Below are 15,475 nucleotides of genomic sequence, written 5' to 3' on the forward strand. Positions count from 1 at the left end.
CGTTCTTCATGTAGTGGTGTAGAATGGCGTCCTTTGCAAATGCTGCATGTGGACTTTTTCTTACACTCCTTAGCAACATGGCCTTTTCTTAGACATCCGTAACACAGTTGGTTATCCAGTACAAATTTTTTCTTTTCTTCTGGGGACTTCTCCTTAAATTGTTGGCACTTGTGTATGGAGTGGTTCTATCCACAGAACATACATTTGAAGGTAGTCTGAAGATTTGTCGGTTCTGTCTCTCTACGGACTTTGAGATTGCTCTCGTAGGTATCTTTAGCTTTAAATGCAATACTGAAAAAATGCTGAAATAAATGACTTTCACTTTAAATGCAATACTGACAAAATGCTGAAATAAATGACTTTCACTTTAAATGCAATAGCAATAGTTGCAGGCAATAAATTACTTTCATTTTAAATACTTTAGCGTCCATATACTACAAACTGTTCTTTGTTTTTACTTTAAAATCTCTAACACCCAAAAATTTCACTTTATGCCAAATCCTATATGCAATGATAAGTAATAAAAGGAAAGCTCTGAACTTATTCTGAAGAGCAGGAACAAATGTCAGTCTTAAAGAAGACGTGGCTTTTCTTAACCACTTCAGCCCCCCTAGCTTAAACCCCCTTAATGACCAGACTACTTTTTACAATTCTGCACTACACTACTTTCACGGTTTATTGCTCGGTCATACAACTTACCACCCAAATGAATTTCACCTCCTTGTCTTCTCACTAATGGCGCTTTCATTTGGTGGTATTTCATTGCTGCTGACATTTTTACTTTTTTTGTTATTAATAGAAATTGACCGAAATTTTTTCAAAAAAATGGAATTTTTCACTTTTTCTATATACATTTTTCAAAAAATGTATTGTTCTACATGTCTTTGATAAAAAAAATGCAATAAGCGTATATATATTGGTTTGGGTAAAAGTTATAGCGTTTACAAACTATGGTCCAAAAATGTGAATTTCCGCATTTTAAAGCAGCTCTGACTTTCTGAGCACCTGTCATGTTTCCTGAGGTTCTACAATGCCCAGACAGTAGAAACACCCCACAAATTACCCCATTTAGGAAAGTAGACACCCTAAGGTATTTGCTGGTGGGCATAGTGAGTTCATAGAAGTTTTTATTTTTTGTCACAAGTTTGCGGAAAATGATGATTTTTTTTCCCACTAACTTGTGACAAAAAAATAAAAACTTTCATGAACTCACTATGCCCATCACGAAATACCTTGGGGTGTCTTCTTTCCAAAATGGGTTCACTTGTGGGGTAGTTATACTGCCCTGGCATTTTAGGGGACCTAAAGCGTGAGAAGTAGTTTGGAATCCAAATGCGTAAAAAATGCCCTGTGAAATCCTAAAGGTGCTCTTTAGAATGTGTGCCCCTTTGGGCACCTAGGCTGCAAAAAAAGTGTCACACATGTGGTATCGCCGTACTCAGAAGTAGGGCAATGTGTTTTGGGGTGTATTTTTACATATACCCATGCTGGGTGAGAGAAATATCTCTCTAAAAGTCAACTTTTCCCTTTTTTTTTTATTCAAAGTTGTCATTTTAGAGAGATATTTCTCTCACCCAGCATGGGTATATGTAAAAATACACCCCAAAGCACATTGCCCTACTTCTCCTGAGTACGGCGATACCACATGTGTCACACTTTTTTGCAGCCTAGGTGCGCAAAGGGGCCCAAATTCCTTTTAGGAGGGCATTTTTAGACATTTATATTCCAGACTTCTTCTCACGATTTAGGGCCCCTAAAATGCCAGGGCATACCCCACATGTGACCCCATTTTGGAAAGAAGACACCCCAAAGTATTCCGTGAAGGGCATGGCGAGTTCATCGAAGTTTTTTTTTTGGGCACAAGTTATCGGAAATAGATTTTTCTTTTTTTCACAAAGTCTCCCTTTCCGCTAACTTTTGACAAAAAGTTCAATCTTTCATGGACTCAATATGCCCCTCAGCGAATACCTTGGGGTGTCTACTTTCCGAAATGGGGTCATTTGTAGGGTATTTATACTGCCCTGGCATTTTAGGGGCCCTAAAGCGTGAGAAGAAGTCTGGAATATAAATGTCTAAAAAATTTTAAGCATTTGGATTCCGTGAGGGGTATGGTGAGTTCATGTGAGATTTTATTTTTTTGTCACAAGTTAGTGGAATATGAGACTTTGTAAGAAAAAATAAAAATAAAAAAATTCCGCTAACTTGTGCCCAAAAAAAATCTTCTATGAACTCACCATGCCCCTCAAAAGTGATCTTTTTATAGCACCGCAGCGATTTTACGGTGTTTTTGCAGTGATCAGAAAAAAAAAAATTCTGTCACTGCGGTGGGGCGAACTGAACGCAAGTGTGCGCACAAGATCAGGCCTAATCGGGCGAACACTGCGGACAAGAAAAGGCTTTTTCTATATAGTTCTGGCAATGTGCGGATCTGCAAAATGCGGAAAGCACATTGCCGGTGTCCATGTTTTGCGGTTCCGCGGTGTCCGTGTTTTGCGGATCCGTGGATTTGCGGATCCGCAAAACACATACGGACGTCTGAATGGAGCCTTACAGGGGGGTGATCAATGACAGGGGGGTGATCAGGGAGTCTATATGGGGTGATCACCCCCCTGTCATTGATCACCCCCCCGTAAGGCTCCATTCCGACGACCGTATCTGTTTTATGGATCCGCGGATCCGCAAAACATATACGGACGTCTGAATGGAGCCTTACAGGGGGGTGATCAGGGAGTCTATATGGGGTTATCACCCCCCTGTAAGGCTCCATTCAGACGTCCGTATGTGTTTTGCGGATCCGCGGATCCGTGGATCCTTGGATCCGTAAAACACATACGGACCTGTGAATGGAGCCTTACAGGGGGGTGATCAATGACAGGGGGGTGATCAGGGAGTCTATATGGGGTGATCAGGAGTTAATAAGGGGTTAATAAGTGACGGGGGGTGTAGTGTAGTGGTGTTTGGTGCTACTTACAGAGCTGCCTGTGTCCTCTGTTGGTCGATCCAAGCAAAAGGGACCACCAGAGGACCAGGTAGCAGGTATATTAAACGCTGTTATGAAAACAGCATCTAATATACCTTTTTGGGGTTAAAAAAATCGCATCTACAGCCTGCCAGCGAATGATCGCCGCTGGCAGGCTGTAGATCAGCTCGTTTACCTCCGGTTCCTGTGAACGCGCGCTCCTGTGTGTGCGCGTTCACAGGAAATCTCGCGTCTCGCGAGAGGACGCGCCGGCGCGTCCAGGAGGAATAACAGGGCCGTCGCCAGGACGCAATCCTGCGTTCGGTGGTCCTGGGATGATTAATATGATGCGATGCTCTGCGCTGACTTGCGATGCTCTGCGCAGACTTGCAATGCTTGCGATGCGCTAGCTTGGATACGCTGCTTGAGATGTTCTGTGCTGACTTGCGATGCGCTGGCTTAGATACGCCGCTGCAGACCTTGGTCCTAGTGGCATGAAACTAGCTGGCTGCAGTACGTGGTGTCTCCATGGATAGCAGTGTGGGCACTCTAACTCTGGACTTTGGCCTCCCACCATGCGTCTCTTTCTCTCTCTAGGGATCTCAGGAGGGTTGGCCCTCTTTTTCTGACTATTTTGCTTTTGACATTCTGCCACTTTAAGAGTCGGCTGCAGTTTGACTAATGCACACGTTCTATGGCCTCTATGGTAGCTCCGCTGAGGTGTCTTTGTTTTCTCATTCAGGGATCAGTTGCTGCGCTCCGCTGCTCTAATGTGCTGTTTTCTGTGCAAGTTGAGGAGCGCTATCGCTTCGCCCTCTGATGGTAATATTTCCACTGTGGTAGGCGCAGCACTATGAAGTGCCTTTTGTGCTGTGGCATTAGAAGAATTTTTATATTTCTGACTTTTAGTCTATCCAGGCTGTCTATTACTCTGTAATTCCTCTAGCGCTGTTCTATGGAAACAGTAGGTTTAAAGAGCACACCAAATGCTTGAAATTTATTTCAACTTTTTTTCATATATAACACTGCCGCCTCCACAGCAGTTAGTCCATGTACATATCACGTGTTGAAAAGATATCACAAAATGGCGGTATGCATAAGATGGTGGTTAAACTATTCCATCTTGTTATTCAACATAAAATGGTGGATATAGTTCTCTCTTGAGTATCTGTATTCTCACTTTAAGTTAGCACTTTATGATCTCTCTGACACAGCTCTTAGTGGAGTGAATGTCAGTTCAGCTTCTCTCTCTGGTGAATAATGATTCTAGCAGCTCCTGCTAGGGAATTTCCCACACAAGCTGTGTGTGAGGCTGGCTGTGATTGGCCAATACTCCTGCTTTGTGTGAGGCTAGTTGTGATTCGTCTAGACTTCTGCCCAGCAACAACAGTTTAACTCTATGCTTCCTGTTGTTTCATTGATCTTACCTCACATCCATACAATGAATCTTAAAGGCATATTATATGTTCTGCTTCTGTGAACACAATATATATATATATATCTATATATATCAGTTATATGACATCCAAACATGAAGTCACTGTAAATAACTCTGCTTTTGTCTTTAACACACAAACCTAGGAACTGTATTAAGGAGTGACTTTGCAAGGGCAGTACTTTCAGGGGGATTCAAGAGGGTCCGGTCAGGCTAGTTTCGCAGCGGCGTCCGCAAAAGGGTTGTGCTTCCTTTTTAACGAAGGAAGCTGCATGTTTGGTGCGAAATGTAAATTTAAACACAAATGCTCATATTGCACCGGTGGTTATGAGGCAAAAAAATTAGCATTTGGCTTTAGACCATGGATGTCAAACTCATGGCCCTCCAGATGTTGCAAAACTACAACTCCCATCATTCCCTGATAGCTGTAGTATGCCCAGGCATGATGGGAGTTGTAGTTTTGCGACAGCTGGAGGGACACAAGTTTGACATCCCTGCTTTAGACCATCCAGAGGTAATGTCCAAAAAATTGGCTAGAGAGGTTTTGTTGGAAAATAATGAATGGTCCGTTTGGGGACCCACCGTTAGTTAATTTGAGGGTTTCACCATTGGATTTAGTGCCCAAGAAAGAGCCGAACAAGTTTCGGCTGATTCACCATTTATCTTTTCCAAAGGGTGCGTCGCTCAATGATGGTATTGACCCTGAACTTTGTTCTGTGGCTTATACTTCATTTGATGTGGCTGTGGCATGGCAAAAAAAAATTGGGCCTGTGTACTGTTGGACATTGAAGCAGATTTTCACCTCCTTCCAGTTAACCCTGATAGTCAACATTTGTTGGGTTGTTTTTGGGATGGGGGTATTTTGCCGATGGGTTGCTCTTTGTCAGGCGCTTATTTTAAAGCTTTTAGTTCTTTCCTGGAATGGGTAGTGGCGAACTTGGCGGGTTGTTCATCCATCATCCATTACCTGGATGATTTTCTTTGCTTAGGTCCGACAGATTCGCGGGTTTGTTCTTTGTTGTTAAGCACGTTGCAGTCTATGTTTGTATTTTTTGGGGTGCCGTTGGTGGAAGAAAAGACAGTTGGTCCGTCGACGGAATTGAGTTTTTTAGGCATAGTTATAAATACGAAAAGAATGGAGTGTGGTTGTCCAAAATTTGTCTCAGGGAGCTGCAGTTGTTATTAGGGAAGTTGAACTTCGCTTGTCGAATTATGCCAATGGGACGGATATTTTGTAGGCGGTTGACGGCTGCAACTGCAGGGTTATCGGCTACACATAATTTTATTAGGTTGGGTAGGGAATGGAAGGGAGGGAGATCTGAATGTTTGGCTGGGGTTTCTCTAGAATTAGACAGTGGTAGACAGTTTTGACTTTGAATTATTTTCGTACGCAGCGGGGGGGGGGGGGGGTATATTTTTTTTTGTCATGGGCAATTGTGCGCTGATCATTGGCCAGAATCTTGGATTTTACACAGTTGGGTGCGGACTTTGATCCTACCTGATTGTACTTGATGTGTTTTTATGGGGCGAACAATTCAGGAACAGGAAGATTTGTTTTCATTGTGACAATTCAGGGGTGGTGCAGGTGATCAATAGCTTGACCGCCTCATGGCCTCCAGTGGTTCGGCTGTTGCAGCATTTGGTGTTGCTATGTTTGTTGCTTAATACGTGGGTGGTGGCAGTTCATGTGCCTGGGGTTTCTAATTGCATTGCGAATGCCCTCTCTCGTTCACAGTGGGGGTGTTTTCGTCAGCTGGCCCCAGAAGCGGATACCAAAGGGTTGGAGTTTCCAGGAGTCCTTAAGGCAGCTCTTGGAGGTACAGTAGAGGGCCTTCTAAAGGCATTGTTGAGTGCAGGTACATGGGCGGCTTACAATGGAGTCTTTGGGGCGCGGTGGTGTGAGAGGATGGGGCGAAGATGGATGAGGGGAAAGTTCAGTTCTTGTTATTTCTGGGGCATATTAGAGAAGAGGGTTGGTCAGTTGCACAGTTGAATAGATGTGTGGCAAGTTTAGCCTTTGGATTCAAGTTAAGAAGTTTCCCAGACATTACAAAGGCATTTTTAGTCAAATACATTTTGAAGGGTTGAAGGAGGGGTTGGAGAATGAAGGACAGGAGGAGGCCCATGTCGTTTGCCTTGTTGTTAGAAATTGGGGGCAGGCGGAATTAGTATGCAGTTTATTAGGGGAAGTACGCTTATTTAAGTTGGCTTTTTCTCTGGCCTTTTTTGGGGCGTTCCATTTGGGGGAATTAGTGTGCAGAAGTGTTTCGGAGTGTAGGGGGCATTTATGGGGAGGATGTGGATTTATACCAAGACAGGGTTGAGGTTAGGATTCGGGTGTTCAAGATGTATAGGGAGGGAAAAGGGTGCAGGGTTAGTTTGTTTTCAGTCCCGGGTTGTTCCTTGTGCGCAGTGCAGTGTTTGCGGGAGTTCAGGTCGGTTATGAGTTTTAATAGGGGTCCTCTTCTTAGACATGAAGATGGGTCCTTTTTGTTGCGCTTTAATTTTTTGGCGGTTTTCAAGAACTGTTTAATAGGTTTGAAGGTTGATCCAATGGATTTTATAGGTCATTCATTCAAGATTTGGTGCTGCGACAGAGGCAGCAAGGATGGGGATGAGTGATGACATTATAAAAAGGATAGGTAGATGGGAATCTATTAGGTTCAGATCTTATGTTAGGTTAGTAACATTTGGCTTGAGCGGTAACTTGTAATGTGTTTTTGTTCTAGGGAGTCCCTCAGCATTAGTGTGGATCCTCGGCCACTCGTTTGTTTTTAGGGTGCGGTTAGGGCAGACGTTCGGCTGAACGGGCGGCAACTGAGTTTAGAGAGGGACATCGCGGTCGTACGGTGGCTTGGGTCTCGAGGTATGTTGTGGGGTGGGAGAGGGGGTGTTGAAAGAGGTACATCGATTTACCCGTTTGGATAGGTCCCCTGAAATTTTTGTTCTGCGTGTCAGGGGTAATGATTTGGGGGTCAAGCCGGTTAGAGAATTAATTGGGGACATTAAATTTGACCTGTTGAGATTGTGGTCGTTGTTTCCAACCATGATCACGGTGTGGTCGGACATTGTTCATCGTTGTATGTGGCGAAAGGCGAGGTCAGTGAAACGTGTCAATAAGGCTCGCATTAAGGTCAACAGGGCAATAGGCAAGTTTGTAGCCAGGAACGGGCCAGTGGCGGTCAGGCATTTGGAATTAAAGTCGGGCGTTGAAGAATTTTGGAGGTCAGATGGTGTTCAACTTAATGCAGTGGGTATTGACTTGTGGTCTCTGGGTCTGCAGGGTCTGCAAGGTGGGTTTGAGAGGGCATTAGGTTTGTGTAGGAACGCGCAAGCTTGAGGGTGTTAGGTCAAGTTGCGTGTTGTTGGCGGTGGGAGGTCCTCGAAGCTGGTGGTATGGGTGGTACTTGTGAATGGGAGTGTCCCAATGGTGGGGCTGGACTCTTATGGTTGGACACGTGGTTGGTTCAGAGAGGCGTCCATCAGTTGGTGTCTCCGGGCTGGGTGTTCTACGGCTGGAGGCAAGGTGGATTTGCCAGGTTATTTGTCGGTTAATAATAAAATTTGGGGCTTCTACGACCTTCCTCGTCTGGGGATTAATTTATTCTTAATTATTATTATTTATGTTATGTATGTAAATAAAACGGCTGCTGTGGCCGAATTAATCCGACTCTGGTTTCCGAGTTTTTATTATTGGGATATGGGTAAAATAAAAGGAGAGTGATTGGGTCAAGAGGACCGGAAAATAACCAGTAATTCAATCAAATGAAAGCCTGGAGAACCCCTTTAACGATCATGTTTAAAATACATAAGTATACAGGAGATGTAAATTGGCCATGTGTGATGGCTCCAATTTTATAACAAGACACGGAGGCTTCGCATTGCATCATTCTTTCTTTACTTCATTCCCAGCAGCAAAGAGTTAACATAAAAAATTAAGGACAAACCCCCAAATAACCCCTCCCATAAACAGTCCATAAATAGGTCTTCCCTCTACATATCTTCCTCTTTTTTTGCTGCTCCCCAGCAGATGAGTACCTCTTATTCGTATTGTGATTTTATTGTATTGCTTAGTGCTAGAGGTTTTTTAATCTTACGACCTTTGATGTTTTATCATTGATATTTTGCCCTTAATCTCATTGTCCAGTATATATTTCTGTCCTGTATATTTTAGCCTATTTTTCGTTTTTGTCTTTCTCTTGCCCAGTTCAAGTTTCCCTTTCTTTCGCTCGTTGAGCGCTGTTTCCCTTCATTTTCGCTTCCCCCCTTTCGCCTTGTGCCTTTTTTCTCCCTATACCTTGCCTGGTTCCGGCGCCATTGCTCCTCTGCTTCTTCAGCGTTCGCGCTTCTTGCCGTCCGAAATCTCGCGATATCGCGGGATTTCGGCGACATTCACTTGAGGGGCGGGACGCGCCGGGCCCGAGATTCTCGGGCGCCATCTTGCTTCACCCGTCTGCCTCCTTCTGTTGCTGGCAGCGCAGGCGGTTTCGACCGCCATCTTATTACACCTAGGTTGAGTGGGGGGCGTTTTTCTTCCTCCCCCTCCTCCCTCTTCCTGTTCCGGTTCTCCGTCCCTGCACGCCGCATCGTTGCCTGAGGCTGCCTGCTCTTAGTCTCGGCTGCTATTCTTCTTGTTGGTCTGTGTGTTCCACAGGAGTGACTAACTCCTTATCATGTCTCTGCCCAGTGACGTCCCCTTGCCCCTGGTGAATCCTACCCCCAGCCCCATTGCACCACCTGCTGATTCTAACCCCAGGCAAGCTGAATCTCAGGTTCTGGATTTACATCAATCCATTTCTTCAGCTATTGCCAGCGCCATGGGTAATATGTCCAATATTATTTCTCAATCAGTTTCTCAGGCGCTTAGAGCGCAGAACCCAGTCACCACTCCCGCTGTTGCCCCGGCTCCTGTTACCTCCAGAACTGTTGATGCAGATGGCTTAGTTCCATCAAGAGACGACGTGCCAAGGTCACGTAAAAGAGCCTGCCCGCGCCAGGCGGAAAAAGCGCGTCACTGGAAGTCCGCTCGGTCTCGCCCCGAGCCTAGTTCTGACTCTGATATTGAGTCGAATGAGGAGGATTTGAGTGAGCATCTTTACGCCTCTGATACGGACCTAGAAGGGGTCCAGGTGGCTGACGAGTTTACGGGTTTCTCCCCCCCTTCTTCTGGCACAGGTCCAGAAGCTGGTACCTCGGGTCCCGACTCCCTTGTTGATCCGCAGGGTGAACCCCTGTTTGACCCTGACAGCCTGCACCATCCCAGGTCGGCTGAATGGTTGCCCATCCCTCACGTTGCCCACTATTTGGAAAATAGAGTGAGGAAGCCGCTCTCCAAAGAGACCCGGAATAAGTTGAAGGCAGAATGCCCCCGGCCCCTAATACCAAATAAGGTGTGCGAAACTCCAAATGTGGATCCCAAAATTATCCAGTTCCTTTCAAAATTGGGCTTTAACCCCCGCAAAGAGCTTGATTCGGCCCTCCGGGCTTGTCAGGACAAGCTCCTAGACAGCCTAGGACCCCTGACAAAAATATTTGAAATGGCTGAAACTGCCAGATCTGAGGGTACGGCCATAGACGCAGAAGAACTAAGTGGCTGGGCGCAGCGCGCCATTTGTTTGATAGGGAATGTCAATTCCTCCCTCTCCATCGAACGGAGGAAAGCTCTTCTTAAGAAGATTGAGCCCAAATTGTCCAATATGGCGCTGACTGAGGCGGGCAAGGAGGCTCAGGGACTCCTTTTTAGAGATAATTTCATCAAGGATTTAGGAAAGTTTGTGGGAGCGTTTACCGCTCTTGACAAGGCACAAAGCTCCATGCGCAGGGTTTTCCAGGGGCGTGTCTCTAGCAGGGCCGGCAGCTTCAGGGGCCGTCTGTCCAGCCGTGTCCATTTCCAGTCGCGCGGAAACGCTCGAGGCCCCTATCATCAACGTTCGTCATTCCAGGACCAGAGGCAGCAGTCCTCCTTCTTCCCTTCTAGGGGCCAATCTTACCGTCCAAGAGGATTCAGAGGCGCTGTTGGTTCCAGACGTCCACTCGGTAAGTCCTCAAAATCTATGGTTTTCTTCCAGCCATTGTATCGGGGGCAGACTCCGACATTTTTTGCCCGCCTGGAGCCGTGTCACATCCGATCCGTGGGTGCTGGCCACGGTTCAGGGTTTCCAGATAGAGCTGGTGGTTGCGCAGTTGTCACTTCCAGAACCTCATCCGCTGGTCTTGGCGGACTCGGCCCGGTCTCTCTTGGACCTGGAACTCCATTCCCTTATGGTCAAAGGAGCGATAGAGAGAGCTCCTCCCCATTCGGTCGGGGTGATCAGCACTATCTTTTTAGTAGAAAAGAAGGGAGGCCAGTTCCGTCCGGTAATAAATTTACGGAGTCTGAACAGATTTGTATGTTACCGCCATTTCAAAATGGAAGGGATTCATCTACTCAGGGACCTTCTTCTTCCAGGGGACTGGTTGGCGAAATTAGACCTGAAGGATGCCTACCTGACGGTGCCGATCTCCCCCCAGTCCAGACTTCTCCTGCAATTTCGCTGGCACGGCCTCCTCTGGCAGTTCACGTGCCTGCCGTTTGCCCTTTCATCAGCCCCTTGGTGTTTTACCAAGTTAATGAGACCAGTTGTAGCTTGGCTCCGCAGTCAGGGTGTTCGTCTTGTGATTTATCTGGACGACATCCTCTTCATGGCTCAATCCCCATCCGAGCTCCTTTCTCACCTGCACTCTGCGATGTCCCTCATTACAAGTCTTGGCTTTGTCATCAACACCGAGAAGTCCTATCTGCAGCCTTCCAGGTCAATAGAGTTTCTGGGTTTTGTTGTGAACTCCATTGAACTATCCCTCTTCCTGCCACGAGCCAAGGTCAAGTCCATACGGAAGGAACTTTGTCACGCTCTGAGACTCCCTCAGTTGTCCCTTCGGCACTTAGCTCGCATTATCGGTCTCCTCTCCTCCTCCATCCAAGCGATTTTCCCGGCTCCTCTTCACTACAGAGCGTTGCAACGGCTGAAGATTGCCCACTTGCAAGCGGGGGCTTCATATGCGGATCTGGTGTCTCTGGATCACGAGACGAGGGACGAACTGGCGTGGTGGATATCCAACCTCGACGCGTGGAACGGCAAGGCCATCATGGGACCCCAACCCGATCTGATTGTGGAGTCAGATGCCAGTCTTCTCGGCTGGGGTGCATACTGCAATGGGGTCTCCACCGGAGGTCCCTGGTCAGGCAACGAAACTCACCTCCATATAAACGCTCTGGAACTATTAGCAGGATCTTCCGCCATACGCAGCTTCACCAACGACAGGATATCGGCATGCATCAGGCTCAGGATGGACAACGTGTCTGCTGTGCGTTATGTGAATGCAATGGGGGGCACCCATTCTTCGATACTGACCCAACTGGCGAAGGAGTTTTGGACCTTTTGCCTCGACAAAGGCTTCACGGTGGTCGCGGAACATATTCCAGGGCTTCACAATACCTTCGCGGACTGGAGCTCTCGCCACTCGTCGGATTTCAGCGACTGGAGGTTAGATCCAACGGTATTCTCCTCCATCTTGTCGATTTGGGGACCCCTGTCTATAGATCTTTTTGCCTCTCGATGGAACGCGCAGCTTCCGCGTTTCTACAGTTGGAGACCAGACCCCCTTTCGGAAGCTGTGGACGCCCTCCTACAGGATTGGTCGGATCATCGAGCTTACGCTTTCCCTCCATTTGCTCTCATCCCGCGGGTGCTGTCACAGGTTCGGCGTCAACTGGCGGACGTGGTGCTGGTGGTACCCTTTTGGCAGGCCCAATCGTGGTTTCCTCAACTCCTGGAACTTCTAGTGGAGGATCCCCGGCTTCTTCCATCGTTTCCGGATCTCCTTCGCGGACCCCTGGACCAACGTCACCCGCTGGTATCAGACGGCTCTCTCACTCTCCTCGCGTGCAGAGTTTCGGGGATCAGTGGAATGTCTCGGGCTTATCGAGAACGACTCATATCCTTTTGGAGAGCGCATGGGCCCCCGGCACCTGACGGGCTTATCAGTCAGCCTGGAGGCGCTGGTCTGATTGGTGCATGGGCCGGAGTCTGGATCCCTTTTCAGCGCCTGTGACGGACATGCTTGAGTTCCTGTCGTCCCTTTTTGATGAAGGTAAAGCCTATAGGTCCATTAACCTCTTCCGTTCCGCCATATCTTCTCGCCACCAGGGTTTTGCGGGCTGTCCGGCAGGTCGACATCCCTTGGTCTGTCGTCTTCTTAAAGGTTCTCGGCTATCTCGTCCACCCAGGCCCCGTTTCACTACTTCCTGGGATGTTATGCTGGTCCTTCGTTTTTTCTCGGCTTGGCCTCTTAACTCGGATTTATCCCTTCGCCAAATTTCGGCCAAGCTGGTCACCCTTTTTTGCTTGATTTCCTGCAAAAGGGTCTCGGACGTGCGAGCCTTGGATTTCGATGCCTTGTCTTTTACTCCTGGCGGGGTGTCCTTTAACATATCTCGCCGCACCAAAACTAATTTCCGGTCGGTTTCCTATCCGGCCTTTCCGGATAACGTTTCCCTTTGTCCGGTGCAATGTTTGCAGGAGTATTTAAGCCGCATGTCTTCCTTACGTGATCCGCTTTCCCCACAACTTTTCGTTTCGTTCCGCAGGCCTTTTCTGCCGGTCGCTACTGTCACCCTATCCCGTTGGGTCAAGTGGATTTTGTCTCTGGCCGGCGTGGATACGTCGATTTTCACGGCTCATTCGGTTAGAGGAGCCTCTGCTACCTCCATGACTGTCGCCGGTGCCCGCTTGGAGGATGTCCTTCGGTTGGCGGATTGGTCTAGGGCTTCAACGTTTAGGGAGTTCTACTTCAGGCCGCCTCCTCATGCCTTTTCTTCTGTAATGTCGTCACTTTAAACTTGCAATACGAAGCCTCCGTGTCTTGTTATAAAATTGCATGATTTTCCTATTGTATGACGTAAAGTCATGATTTTATTATTTCGACCGCCATCTTATTACACCTAGGTTGAGTGGGGGGCGTTTTTCTTCCTCCCCCTCCTCCCTCTTCCTGTTCCGGTTCTCCGTCCCTGCACGCCGCATCGTTGCCTGAGGCTGCCTGCTCTTAGTCTCGGCTGCTATTCTTCTTGTTGGTCTGTGTGTCCCACAGGAGTGACTAACTCCTTATCATGTCTCTGCCCAGTGACGTCCCCTTGCCCCTGGTGAATCCTACCCCCAGCCCCATTGCACCACCTGCTGATTCTAACCCCAGGCAAGCTGAATCTCAGGTTCTGGATTTACATCAATCCATTTCTTCAGCTATTGCCAGCGCCATGGGTAATATGTCCAATATTATTTCTCAATCAGTTTCTCAGGCGCTTAGAGCGCAGAACCCAGTCACCACTCCCGCTGTTGCCCCGGCTCCTGTTACCTCCAGAACTGTTGATGCAGATGGCTTAGTTCCATCAAGAGACGACGTGCCAAGGTCACGTAAAAGAGCCTGCCCGCGCCAGGCGGAAAAAGCGCGTCACTGGAAGTCCGCTCGGTCTCGCCCCGAGCCTAGTTCTGACTCTGATATTGAGTCGAATGAGGAGGATTTGAGTGAGCATCTTTACGCCTCTGATACGGACCTAGAAGGGGTCCAGGTGGCTGACGAGTTTACGGGTTTCTCCCCCCCTCCTTCTGGCACAGGTCCAGAAGCTGGTACCTCGGGTCCCGACTCCCTTGTTGATCCGCAGGGTGAACCCCTGTTTGACCCTGACAGCCTGCACCATCCCAGGTCGCCTGAATGGTTGCCCATCCCTCACGTTGCCCACTATTTGGAAAATAGAGTGAGGAAGCCGCTCTCCAAAGAGACCCGGAATAAGTTGAAGGCAGAATGCCCCCGGCCCCTAATACCAAATAAGGTGTGCGAAACTCCAAATGTGGATCCCAAAATTATCCAGTTCCTTTCAAAATTGGGCTTTAACCCCCGCAAAGAGCTTGATTCGGCCCTCCGGGCTTGTCAGGACAAGCTCCTAGACAGCCTAGGACCCCTGACAAAAATATTTGAAATGGCTGAAACTGCCAGATCTGAGGGTACGGCCATAGACGCAGAAGAACTAAGTGGCTGGGCGCAGCGCGCCATTTGTTTGATAGGGAATGTCAATTCCTCCCTCTCCATCGAACGGAGGAAAGCTCTTCTTAAGAAGATTGAGCCCAAATTGTCCAATATGGCGCTGACTGAGGCGGGCAAGGAGGCTCAGGGACTCCTTTTTAGAGATAATTTCATCAAGGATTTAGGAAAGTTTGTGGGAGCGTTTACCGCTCTTGACAAGGCACAAAGCTCCATGCGCAGGGTTTTCCAGGGGCGTGTCTCTAGCAGGGCCGGCAGCTTCAGGGGCCGTCTGTCCAGCCGTGTCCATTTCCAGTCGCGCGGAAACGCTCGAGGCCCCTATCATCAACGTTCGTCATTCCAGGACCAGAGGCAGCAGTCCTCCTTCTTCCCTTCTAGGGGCCAATCTTACCGTCCAAGAGGATTCAGAGGCGCTGTTGGTTCCAGACGTCCACTCGGTAAGTCCTCAAAATCTATGGTTTTCTTCCAGCCATTGTATCGGGGGCAGACTCCGACATTTTTTGCCCGCCTGGAGCCGTGTCACATCCGATCCGTGGGTGCTGGCCACGGTTCAGGGTTTCCAGATAGAGCTGGTGGTTGCGCAGTTGTCACTTCCAGAACCTCATCCGCTGGTCTTGGCGGACTCGGCCCGGTCTCTCTTGGACCTGGAACTCCATTCCCTTATGGTCAAAGGAGCGATAGAGAGAGCTCCTCCCCATTCGGTCGGGGTGATCAGCACTATCTTTTTAGTAGAAAAGAAGGGAGGCCAGTTCCGTCCGGTAATAAATTTACGGAGTCTGAACAGATTTGTATGTTACCGCCATTTCAAAGTGGAAGGGATTCATCTACTCAGGGACCTTCTTCTTCCAGGGGACTGGTTGGCGAAATTAGACCTGAAGGATGCCTACCTGACGGTGCCGATCTCCCCCCAGTCCAGACTTCTCCTGCAATTTCGCTGGCACGGCCTCCTCTGGCAGTTCACGTGCCTGCCGTTTGCCCTTTCATCAGCCCCTTGGTGTTTTACCAAGTTA

The sequence above is a fragment of the Bufo gargarizans genome, chromosome 2 (genome assembly GCF_014858855.1).
Source record: "Bufo gargarizans isolate SCDJY-AF-19 chromosome 2, ASM1485885v1, whole genome shotgun sequence".
Classification (NCBI taxonomy): Eukaryota; Metazoa; Chordata; class Amphibia; order Anura; family Bufonidae; genus Bufo; species Bufo gargarizans.